At 33.2% G+C, this 13,943-nt stretch overlaps 1 protein-coding gene and 1 long non-coding RNA gene across 3 annotated transcripts in view; one reads left to right on the forward strand and one right to left on the reverse strand.

The window, feature by feature from the left end:
* The window catches only part of LOC144856257 (uncharacterized), a 166,300-nt gene that overhangs the window by 33,500 nt on the left and 118,857 nt on the right, over positions 1–13,943 (reverse strand). The window lies entirely within an intron of this gene.
* LOC144855545 (uncharacterized) lies at positions 5,323–7,016 on the forward strand. Of its 2 annotated transcripts, none has more exons than XR_013614835.1 (4): positions 5,323–5,405; positions 5,598–5,650; positions 5,904–6,141; positions 6,234–7,016. It is a non-coding gene; the product is annotated as an uncharacterized LOC144855545 (long non-coding RNA). The 2 variants fall into 2 exon arrangements; XR_013614834.1 differs by having other exon boundaries at positions 5,944–6,141.

Consider the following 13,943-nt stretch of genomic DNA (forward strand, 5'->3'; position numbering starts at 1 on the left):
TAAGCTCTAGGGTTTGTTTCCATAACAAACAATTAACAAGCAAATCTTAATTAAATCTTAAGTTTCATGCAGAAGATGTTTTTAAGTGTATATTTGAATTGATTACGGTTTCCAATGTAATTTAAACTATTATGTGACTCATACATCGTATGCAACCACTTTTCGTACGTGTTGTGATCCTTTATAAAAGATGGACGCTTACAAGAGGTGATGGTACTTTCAAAGAGGTGGTCACTAACTTTAATAAAATGATAGTGGTCGTTAAAAGAGGTCCTTAAAAAATGTTAGCTAAAAAGAGTTAAGAGAGCTTACGAGTGGTGCTCGATTATGAGAAGCTGTCTTTTATGAAAAGAGGTTGTGGGTATTTCTAAGAGAGATGGTTGTTATAAAAAGTGTTTTATATTGATAAATAATAAACAGCATTTTTAAATAAAAGTGTTTTGCTTGTGCATATGCTGTGAACGTAGACTTAATTATATCGATTGTCTGTGGATTCTCGTTTAAATGTTACTGAAAAAAAAATTCATAAGTATATACAACAGGTTAATGTAAACATTGATTTCAGTCATGATTCTAAATTCAAACTATTTACAATGGCGTGTTTAAAATAATACCTTCATTGTTCAATATACCAACCTTACAATAACTTTAGAATCTTGTGCAATTTTACTTCCAAATTATTTTAAATAACTCATTACATTATAATATGTTAAATATGTATTTGCTATGGAGATCATACGTAAGTTTATAGATCTAATCATATAAATCATTATTTCCGTTCTATAACGAATTCATAATAATAATAATTTATTTGGAAATTACACTTTTACAGTGACACTCGACCAAATGGAATAACCAAAAGAAATATACAAAAAAAAAAAAACATGATATAGAAAATAACAATTACAATAAAAAGTCGACGTAGGTCAACATGTCAAAGCAATTCAACTACAGTAACTACAATACCATTGATAATTAACACTACAACAGCAGGAACCCCACTGACACCTAAAAATACAAAATTACAAGAAATAAACATATAGAATAGGTAGGAACTGTACAATATAAAATGAATTGGGCAACAACAATGCAGACCTAACACTATAATGAGATAGATATCAATCATTTAGTTTGATTGATATGAACATTACTCTCCTAGAACAATACATCTGTGCGCCAAAGATCTTTTAACATAATGCTTACAGTAACAATCAAAGACATTTAATATGGAATCGACGTCATACATATAATGATAGTAGTTATCAGTTCCACCTAATACAAGATTTAATTTGATGTTCAGGTCACCAGAGATAAAATTTTCCCATACATCTAAATGATTGATATCGATTAACATATATTCTAATTTGGTATATTCTTCAATCCTTATGCCATTGAGTTGGTTACATGTGAATAGAAAATGTTCAATATCTTCTAGACCATTCTTACACATTTTACAGATAGCATCATAATCAGGAAGCCACTTAAAACTCATGTGACCTAAAGGAAGGGTGTTAGAACGCAGTTTGAATTTTAGGCTAAATCCTAGAAAGTCTGTACAATCCAATAAATATTTTTCAAGGCACGGATTAGACGATTTTCTTAGCATTTCACTTTTCCAAAATGCAATGTTTGTGTCATACATCAACTCTTTAAATATCTTAACCCAATTTAACCTATCAGGGTCATTGCCAAGGTATGAAGTTTCGAAAATTGACTCGATGTCCATATTAATAGACGCACACGTCTTAGCAAAACTGGGAATCAGTTTATAGCGTGGTTCTACATTTGTAGTTGAACTTAGACACGTATTAAGCATAAAGTTAGGCCAACGGTGTTTATCCATGTCCATTACATAATTAATAAATTTGGCTCTAGATATATCTTGAATAACTTTAATTGGAACCCACCCTAAATCCCCATACAAGGCCTCTTTAGATGTATTTCTTCTAGCTTTTAAGATGTACCGCGCCATTTGTAATTGAAGTGACTCAATTGTATCAATATCTTTCCTGCTTTGGCTGACCCACAATGAACAAGCATAATTTATTGTAGGAAGAGCAATTGTTTTCCATAGAATGTCACCATAGAAAATTCTACTAAAATTATCAAATCGGTCTATAATTGACTTAATATAAGCAATGACTCTATTGCCTTTATTGATGATTTGGTCGATGTTATGTTTATACTATGGGGTTATTGCAACAACTAATTATAGTTATTATAGATAAATAATACACAAAGAAATTGAAATAAAATGTTTTGCTGGTGCATATGCAGTGAACGTAGACGGAATTATATCAATTGTCTCTTATTTAGCAATTTTACTGATAAAATAAATCATAATCGGGTAGTTTATACATGCTTTCAGTCATGATTCTAAATTTAACTATTTTATAATATAAATGTCCACATAACACATAATTAAATTAAAAGTTGTGCACAATATACTAATCTCACAATAACTGTAGGATCTTGTTTAATTACTACTAATTCATTATTGCAGAAGTAATTCTAAATAACTCAATCAATTGTATGATATAAAATAAAGTGGATAAGATGATATATTTGCGGTGCAGATCATACGTACGTTATAGGTGTAATCATATAATTTATATCTTGCCATTATTACCTTATTTAGTGCTGTTACGGATGCACCTGACTTCGTAAGATAGTCTACTACTTCTAAGGTAGGTTCATTTGAATGCATGTATTCATGCAGCGGTGTGTTTCCGTTCTATCAAGAAATTATAATCATGAATGTTACTAATAAAAGAAATCATAATCGTGTAATTTATACATACAGATTAATGTAAATATTGCTTACTGTCGTGATTTTAAATTCAACCCTTTTTTAAAAATGACATGTCCACATAAAATAGTTAAATTAATAATGCATTCAATGAATTATCTCTATCCCTATTACCGTACCTTATGCTATGTCGAAAACCGCCTTTATGAAATATATTATTACATAATATTGAAGACGTACGTAAGCCACTTTTTCTATCCAGTTCATTACAAATCAGGCTTATATAATTTTATACAATAAAAAATAAAAATAAACTAACGATGCGAATAATTAAAATAATATATATTTTCATTTCCCATTTAGAGATTTAATCTCGGTACCACGAACGTTAGAGGTTTCCAACTGTATTTGCTTGTTGTAACCACTCTGATGCAGGTATAGAGTTATGAACACCACACTCGTGATCTGAGGTGTTTTTGAGTCCCACTCGAGAATTACACAAGATTAGATCACGGGAAAATAGGCCCACGTTTATGTACTTTACCTTATTCTGTAATGTTGGAGATACACCAAGCTTAATGAGATAAATCACTATTTCTAACGTAGGTTTAACATATCTACCACTTAGATGCACATGTAGAGCATTGCTTCCTTCCTAAAAAAAATAAGAAATGTTAAATTTTAATAAATATTTGTCTTCGATGGATTATACAACATGGATTAACTAAATCAAATTAATCGAAAGGAGCTAAAATGTATTAATTATACTAAGAGCAGATGCATCATGGTAATAATAAATAAACAACATACAGTACATTACCTTCTTACATGTGAAGGTAATAATATGATGAACAAAAACAACCAGTATGTAGTATATTTCAATTTACATTGTGTTGTCGAATTACCTCTTTTGTTAATGGGGGGGATACACCATTGGTTATCAGACAGAATAATATCTCTAATTTAACATCATGACGCTTCAGATAAATATTGATCGGTGTGTATCCATTCTGTGAAGAAGTAATAAACATCAAATATAATGAGTCTTATAAATAACTTTAGGGTTGGGTCAACCGGCTCCGCTACAGTGATTAAGTTCACTTAGGTTGACCCTTTTTTGTTATGTATATATTGAAATAGACCGAATAAATATTGAAATGCAATACTGTATAATGTAACAACTGAAAACATGAATACCCATACTCCATTATTAGGCTTGGTGAAATGCAGTAAGAAACTCTGAAAGTTTTAGATAACTTGATAGTTTGATCATTTATAAGGAAATGGAAACCGGTAACATACTTGAACTGAATTTGCGGACCAGATTGCAAAATCAAAGTTTGCCGAATATAAGCGACTCTTGAACAACATACAACACCAGGATTGGAGTAAAGCTGGCTTATTACAACGTATTCATAAGCTCGCAAGGCATTGCATCTTACATTGGCTCAGTTGATTAATATGGTTCCAGCAAATCGGAAAATGTTCCAAAAGATGATCACCAATGGTGATCACATCTGTTTCAACTAGTCTTAAGATATTAGAAAAAGTCAAGCGCCCTCAGTGTTAGCAGGCGAGGCTCCCCGAGTCGCGCGAACATATCATTTTTGTTTACAAACCATTATTTCGCGAACGCCAAATTAAATTTCGCTATCGTGAGTTTTTATGTAGTAAAAACATTTTTTACAAAACTAAACGATTAAAAAAAGTTTATGTTCAATTAAAAAATAAATATTTTATTGTTTCTTTACTATAAATTAATAAATAATAATAATAATAATAATAATATTTATTCGGTCATCAATGTAAAAATAACCAGGAATGAGAATAGGCTAAAGCCCAAACAGATTCTGCACTCACTCCATACAAATAAACGACGATATTGTCCATTTTACTGAAATAATCTCCCGCACATAAACCAGGAAGTCAAGATAAACTGTGTAATGAAATAGTAAACAATCGTAAGTAGAAAATATCATTGTATTCTTTACTTATTTTTTGGATATAATTCATTTTTTTAGAAAAAGAACGAACTAGAATATAGTCCATCATTATTATATAAACAAAATAATACAAGTTTTGTTAATATAGCCTGGTTCAGTTTTTAGTAAAACTCGCATATTTTGCAACCCCTTTTTACATTGTTATTGTTATCGGCGAGAAAACGGTTTGGCGATAGGCTTAGAACGTGCGTTGACGCCCGCGATGACCGTGACAGTAATGTGGGCCTAGAATGAAGCTAGGCCCAAACATAGAAAATTCGTAATAGTTAAACCTTTTATTACCCGAATCCTAAATTCAATCATTATAACTGTTACCAAATAATTAATGGCATGTGTTTATAATAATAATTATTGCTTTCCTGGTGCATTTTTAGGCTAGCTGGTGTGACTGAGTGACAGTCCTACAGCCTAGGCTATGCCTTAATATTAATACATTTGTATAATAATGGTTTAATATTTTGGCTATTAGCTCTCTTGTTTGGATTTGTTTGGACACAAAACTGAAGTACTGTAGATTTAAAAATTGATTTATTTTTAAAGGAAAGTACAGTCGCATCTATTGTTTTTTAGACCATGGCAGTGAAAAAAAAAGAAGCAAAACAATATCGCACAGCGTTGTTAGGCCATACCTGGTAGACATTGAATAAAACAGGGTAGGTAAATAATCATAACCACCTCTTTAGAAAGTTTAATACACACTCCAAACAATGAAATGTGTGTTTGTACTTCCATATTAAAGAACAATGTTAGTATAAAATAACTGTCAAAACAAACAATTGTTACAGTAATTTATAAATATACCTCTTTTCTTTATTAAATATTTCCTCAATCAACTATTTTTCCAGGTGTCAATATGTTATAATATTCAACATGCGACAGGATGCTGACATCTTGACTGGTAAATTCAAATGTTGTTTCAACTTTAAATTGACATTACATATTAACTCAATTGGTCAAGTTGCTCTTTAAATACACATTGTCCCTTTGAGCATAGAATTTCAAAATTGTTTATCCTATTTATATGCATAATAAAGCAAACCTTTGGCTGGAACTTATTTTCCTATGAATTATCCATATATTATCATTATCTTCTACAAGAAATAGTTAACATTTTTTAAATATAATAATTTTGATGCTCATTTTTGATGCAGATTGAAATTTATTTGGTTGACCAATATTGTTTAATCTCAGGTGATCATCTAGCAGACTTTGAGAAAATCAGAAGCTGCAGCACATCGACATGCTACCATGATTAAAATCCAGTCTTTAGAAGAGAATCTTGAGCATTTAAGAAATTAACTCTCAGTGTCACTTGTGACAAAACAGCATAGTAAGATTGCAGAGACTGGCCACAGAATAAATCTAAAAGAACAAGAGGTCAAAGACTTGGTCAGTCCTACATTATACACCTTTAAAATTATGTCTAAAACATGCAATACTATAAAAATTAATGCCATATTTCTTTTATAAATTTCATATAGCGAACTACTATGAACCAAGAGATTTGAAACTCTATGTACAAAAATGGACGAGGTATTTAGAAAAAATAAATTCCTCGACAGCAGTACCACGGAAAGAGTTTTGTGGGAAATCATGAAGTCACATTTGACGTTTATTTCACCTGAGATCCAGCATGAAGTAACTAGGCCGGTAACTAAGTGCAGAAAAGTTTGAGGAAATAGGAATAGTTTGCTATTTCTCAGTTAATTGTTACGGTATTGCATATATTATGTACAGTATACTGTATGAATAGTAGTGTTTTTTTGTTGTTATTGCTAGAACAATGATTTTGTAAATATTTAACAAATGGTATATGAATTGTAATTGAATTGAATTTTTTGGAAGTTATTTTATTTTAATTTGGTTTATATATTATTGATTGATAACGGAAATTGATGTTATTTACTGATTTAGATTGTGATTGCATATCAAAATAATAAATATCATACAATACAAATATTAAAGAAATATGCATTTATAATTAAATATCTAATGTCACAGTACACTATAGCTTCTTTCTATTAATATATTACAGATCTTTGACTAAGACATGCTAGGTAGGCTGCTAGGCATTTAACCTGCTGATGATGTAGCCTAGCCTATATATAGTATAGGCCTAGCTAGGCAATTAGCCTGGACTACTCTGTACTCCCCTCCCAATATGAATGATTATTAAAATAGCTTAGGCCTAGGCTAGGCCTAATTTTTAATTAGGACCAGGAAAAAGTAATTAATCAGCTTTATAACAGGTCTACTGTCACTCAGGCCCCCGAATAGACATGTTTACGTGTTAAAAATAAACAGCCATTAGTCTTACACAGCTGGTTTCAACCACGCAAAGGGGCCTGGGCATAGCCTATTATAAGCTAGCATAGGAAAAAATCCAGCCAGGCTATATGAATACGAACCTTCTTAAAACATTCAAGGATAACTAAAGTATCCAACTAAATCAAAGAATTCAACAGAAAAAAATATTTTTAAACTGATATGGAAAACAACATTTATACCTACTTTTCAAATGTATCACTTGAGAAAAAAACTGGCGTTGGGTGTACAATTTTGGTTAACTTTCAATTACATTACCTCTTAAAATCCACGACAACATGTTTTTCACCTTCACCCAGGGTTGTTCTAATGAATATTTATTATTTTTCTTACTTTCGTGGTCTTTATTTGTTTTTATTGGCTATTAAAATACAGTCCTTTTATGCTTGATTGCTTCCGGGTTCCTCGTGTGGTTTGTATACAATATGTTTTCGGAATCACTACTCCATAAAACGCTATAAAACGTTAGGGGCGCTACACTTAATTCATATTTCTGGAACAGCTGTGTGATAAGAGATGAATTAGAAAGGGAGATGGTGAGGATGATAATAAAACTACTAAATGACAAGTGGAAAAGCTGCTTGTTAGAGATATTTAAAACAGAAAAACATATTATCATTATATCAACAAATATCAACATCAAATTTGCTGCTCATAGCTTGAAAAAACCAGATTACAGCCAGACCAAACAGATGATAGCAATCGTAAAATTGACATATGGTACCAAATTTAACAGCAGTTTCACATTAAATTAGAATTGTCCGACACACAGCTAGAGAATCCAGAGGTAGGAATCGGGTGGTTAAAAGCTTCCAGGTTGTACAATGATGTATGGCCATATAATAATAATAATTATTAATTAAAAAGATGTATTGCCCCCAAAATCATTAAAAAAAAGAGTTATAAAGTCAGACTTTGAATATACCATTTTGTAGTTTTAATGAAATTATTCACTTCCATAAGAAAAAAAAGCACGAAAGAGAATAATGATTTCACTTATTCATTGTCTGGCAGATAATTTTACCCTTTTTTGTTTTACATTACTTTTTTCTCAGGTAAATAATTTTTTTTTCTACCTAAATTTTGGTCAAAGTGAATAACTATTATGTGACATTAAAGTGACATATTCAACAAAACATGTAAAATAATTATTTTTGTCAGGGGGACAATACATCTTCAACTACTTTAAAGGAAATTTAAAGTAATAAATTATAGTTTATACACAGCACAAGTACTTTTAACTAAGGATGTGGTATATAAATGTGGGTAGATTTCAGAGTAACAGAAGTGTTAGGATGAATGGTATATTGTTTCTACAGGTAATTAAAAAGTGAATGTTAGTCAAGGGAGACACTTTATCAAAGTTCCAACCACAGTAATTGACAATGTATTTCTATAGACCAACGGGTATATCTAATAGTGGAACCACAACAATGTAGGATAGGCTAATTTCTAATTGGCAACCAATGGGAATTCAGAGTGTTTTAGTTGGTTACTAAGATGCATACTAGCACACCTCATTGTTAAATTAGCCGTTCAATAGTTGTACAAACTTTTCAATCTATTGTGCGTATTTAGTACATTTCAAGCGAATCTGTAATCAATTTATTTGAGACACAATTTCATTTATTATTCTTCAACGGCAGTTTTCACTAATTTTACTGATATTAATAAAATGGCTCCAACAAGAAGCAAACGCTCAACGCCGTATGATAAGAGAGTTTCTAATTGGTCTGTAGCGAAACTAAAAGGAGAACTTAAAAAACTTGGAATTGTACACCCATCTCAAGCCAAAAAGGCACAGTTGGTGCGCTTATTCAATGAATCCGCTATTTCTCGGCCAGCAATCGAACCTCAAGTTGCCGAGAGTAGAAATCCTACAAACAGGGTACTGATCGACTTAGTTTCTAAGTTGTCTACAACAGTACAAAATCTGCAACAAAATGTGGCATCATTGACACAAACAGTGAGTTCGTGGAGTTCTCAACAACAGCCGGCAGTTGGTAGTCCTTCACCAATCAATAATAATGCCACTAGCTCTAGGGCAATGACAAGTGAGGACATCATACTGGAGCCATTCTACATTCGTTCAGCAGTCGAGGCACTCGAACGGCCTAGTACGTCGGCAACTGTTGTTGAAGAATCCTCACAAAGAGGAACACACATACGTACCAGGTTTGGATACGCTGCGGAATCACTGCCCATGGTGGAAACTATATCACCTGCAATCCGCCAACAAATAGTATCAGGTAGGAACACTAATCTTGCTTCTCTATTAATTCCTTTATTTAATGCTTCGCCCCGAGACAATAAAGATGAAATTAATTCGTTCAAACACGATCCACGATTGGCAAAATCCCTCAATATTGGAGAATTTATCCAAGCCTTCGGGATTTATAAAAACATCATGTGCACTGCTCATCCCCAGCGGAGAGAGGAGCTCGACAAATACGAAAGAGACATTGTAGACATGGCTTCTCGATACCCTGGAAATGGTTTTTATGAATATCACAAACAATTTAGCTTAATTGCGGCATCACATTTGAGATACAACAATGTCCTTGTCGACTGGTCCATACGAAATAACACGCTTTTCTGTAACATTTTTGCCAATAGTCGCCCTAACACATGCAACTATTGCAGCAGCACACTACACAGTACAGCCTTCTGCGATATATCCGAAAATTTACCTAAGAAAGCTACTAGGAATACGGCCATCCCTAACGCAGACAACGACTGGTATGGTCGACGACACGTTTTTCATCAAGGCAGAGAAATCTGCAACAATTATAACGGTGATGGAGGGTGTGTAAAGACAAACTGCAATTTATCTCACATTTGCTTGTTATGTAAAGGCGGCCACTCACAGTCAGCATGCAGGTGGTCAAAAAACGGACAGGGGCCTCAAGTGATAGGGGCCACTGCACAACGTTAAACGAAACCGCTAACTATGATACAACAATAACCACCCCTACAAATATTGAACAGCTACATAAGCATATGTCACTGTGTCCAAACACGTATCTAAAGAACTATTTGTTAGACGGGTTGGTATATGGTTTTTCTACAGGTATCAAATCACTTCCAGAGCAATCAATTGAATGTAAGAACTTAAAATCGGCTACAAGGCAACCCGATACGGTTGCTGAATTGGTAAAAACAGAAGTTACCAAGGGATATTTATTAGGCCCATACAGTGTTATTCCATACAAACAATAATTAATTAAAAAGTGAATGTTAGTCAAGGGAGACACTTTATCAAAGTTCCAACCACAGTAATTGACAATGTATTTCTATAGACCAACGGGTATATCTAATAGTGGAACCACAAAAATGTAGGATAGGCTAATTTCTAATTGGCAACCAATGGGAATTCAGAGTGTTTTAGTTGGTTACTAAGATGCATACTAGCACACCTCATTGTTAAATTAGCCGTTCAATAGTTGTACAAACTTTTCAATCTTCCCACCCGGCCATCCCCGGCATCATCCAACACCTAACTTCAACACAGGCGCTACTCATATGTTACTCATGCTATTCGCTCATTTGGCTGGTATAATTCTGGGGAATTATTTTGCCCCCAAATTCCACAATTTACCTAACGGATGTCACTTACATCCTTACCGATATACTTAATAACAACAATTTGATTTACTGGCTCCTGTGACAACACACTGGACCTTTAATACAGCGATGTCATATGAGTGGTAGCCCCCAAGAGGCCAAATGTAGTTTATTATTAAGCTTTAGTAGTATTTAGCATTGTACAGTATCAGTAGAAATAAATATTATGTATTGTTAAATGTATACTCTTAATAAACTGGGAAAGCATTACTTATTTGTGTTGTGTGTAAATGCATGTTTTAATGGATATCTATTGGTTAAATAGATAATAAATTCGTAGAAATAAACTTGATATTTGTGTCAGTGTCTTAGATGGTGAGTATAACAGTTTAAAGTACCATGTCTTTTGTTCCGAATTTATTTATTTTATTATTTTTTTTTATATTATTTATTTTTATTTATAACCATATTTAATTATGGGGGCCTATCAAGTTCTTGTGAAGGAAGGGTCCTCGTTTGTTTGTTATGATCAGTGGCTGTGTGGTAGTGTAGTACACCGGGGTAACCCCCTACTCGTATAGAAAGATGCACTACTTTCGTTAAAGTGCACATGAGCTAGATGTGTACACTAGACCTACGGTTTATAGTCCTTATCCGAGAAGACTCGTTCTACCACCAGACCCATGGAGCGAGTGAGCCTCGAACCCTTTCCGACGTCATGACTACGGTTCCACTGTCTTAACCGCTCGGCAACCCACTCACTCTATGGCTGTGAGGTTATAATAAAGGTAACATATATCATTAATCAAATTGCTTATCATTCTGAGAGGGAAATTATTCAAAGCAGGGCGTTTATTCAATAAATTATGCCCTAAAGATGTGTATCTTACAGTGGGGTGTTTCCATCCTATAATGAATTCATAATCATGTTTATACATACATGTTATTGCAGCAAATGATTGTAGTTAAGTATAATAATAAACAAATTAAAATAAAAGGGTGTGCCAAAATGTGTCTATTTCCTACCAAACCGCAAGTATGATACTAGCGCCGTTCGAGATGGGGAATGTTTTAATTTCCCTCTATCCATTAGTCTATATTATAACGAACAATTTGTAAGAAAAATTGTTTTTGTGCCAATTTTTTGCAACTACCGAATGCCGCTTTCGGAATTCTCGGCCGTTTTACTTCGTCACAATTAAATCACTCGGGTCAGTAGCAATATCGATACAGCACATGTGATGTGATCAGCGTAGCTGCAGTTATAGTATAGCGACAGCACTCCGTGCGCCATTTCAAATAAAACGGGCGGTAGGCGTACACAACACAATTGAGTACTTCTTTACCATTTCTCCAAACAGCAAATACAGTGATAACACTAGGCTATGTTATGTTTCTTACTAATTACTATTCCTAAGCTGCTATAGATCTAGAAAATAGCATGAATGCGGGATGATTCGGCCCAGGTGTGACGAGACGAATCGGCCCACTTTTAGGCCGATATAATATCTGACTGGCTGGTAATTTCATTAGCTCCCGGTAGGTGTATGATATGAAATACTGTACATTATGCTTACATTGTGTTTTGTTATTTTTTTTGGTTTTAATTGTTCGTTTTATGTAATTTATTTGCAAGGGATGTAGGCTATTGTATATAAGGAGGTACAAACAATGAGGATGAAGTTACAATCATATGTACTTCTTTCTAATTTGGCCTACACTACCAGAAAACATATATTGCTATTCATCTTAAAGACAAACGACCAAACATTCTTACCACCACAAATCAAGAAAATCATAATCGTGTTGATACATTTTTTATTTTATTTTTTAAAAATTTTATTTCCAAACCCAACCAACAGCAAAATAAATTCGCCAATAACAGGAGGGTAAACACTAAACGGATACAAATACAAGAACAAATGCCAAAAAGATAAAAAGGTAGCATGAAACGTGAGTTTGTATCTTAATCTACGAGAAGGTACATGTATAAAGAAACAAGAAATAAAATTACAATCAAAATTACTATGTATATAATAATATAGAAACTTAAGATCAATGTAAGCTCGACGTAATTTAGGTGATAAACATTTAACCGAATTAATTTGCTCAGTTTGCTTATATGAGACAAAGCGCATGAAACTATGATGGAACCTTTCAACACGATTGACATGAACCACACTAATTGAATTATAAAAAAATAACAGAACCGAAATCAAGAGAAGGTCAAATTAGCGTCTTATAAAGAGAAATTTTGAGGGTGAAGATCCTTACAGTTTCTCCACATGAGTCCCAACATACGGTTAGCCTTTTTAATTAATATGAACAGAAAAATTAAGTTTAGAGTCAACATAAACCCTAAGATCTTTTTGGGTCGGAACTCTTTCAATGAAATTATCAGTAATGGTATAGGAGATTGGTAATACTTAAAATGTTGCACTTTCCGGGGTTGAGTTCCAATCCCCACTTCTGTGACTATTCACACAATCGGTGAAGGTCCTTTTGAAGGAGACTTGAATTCTCTCTGGAACTAATTGTTTTATACATTTTAAGATCATCAGAATACATTAAATAATGTGATGATTTAAATATGGTAGGAATGCCATTAACGTATACATTAAAAATTAAATGGCCTAAAATAGATCCTTGGGGCACTCCCAATTTAACAGGAAGCAAATCAGATGAAATACCGTTAATGACAACTCTTTTCTGCCTGTTGTCAAAATACCTAGAAAACCAGGAAAGTAAATTACTTGAAATGCCAAAATGTTTTAATTTTAAAAGGAGATTATTATAGAGAACAGAATCGAAAGCTTTGCTAAAATCAGTACATTTTGTCGCATTGTTTCTTGTCATCGACGGCTTTATAAGCAGTTTCCATCAGACTTGCAAGATTGGTCTCGCATGATCTATTAGGCACGAAGCCATGTTGGAAAGAGGTAAGAGCTGAGTCCAAACACGGTTAAAAATAAATCGTTCAAGGACTTTAGAGATAGTCGGGAGTACTGGATTTTGATCCTCCTTTATGAATTGGCACAATATTAGATGATTTCCAAATCTTCGGAAAGTAACCAGACTGAATTGACTTGTTAAACAAATAACAAATTGGAACGGAAAGTGGGTCGGCACAAGTTTTTAAAACATAATTACTTAAATTATCAGATCTTGTAGCTTCTTGAGTATTTATGGATTTAAGAAGATTGCAAACTCTGAGTATTGACTGTACTGAGAAGCCAAACAGAATAATCAGGAAGGTCACTTTCAGTTACACATTCGGTCGGTCTTTGTCTATTAAAAAAACA

The sequence above is a fragment of the Antedon bifida genome, chromosome 11, assembly GCF_963402885.1.
Source record: "Antedon bifida chromosome 11, ecAntBifi1.1, whole genome shotgun sequence".
Taxonomy (NCBI): Eukaryota; Metazoa; Echinodermata; class Crinoidea; order Comatulida; family Antedonidae; genus Antedon; species Antedon bifida.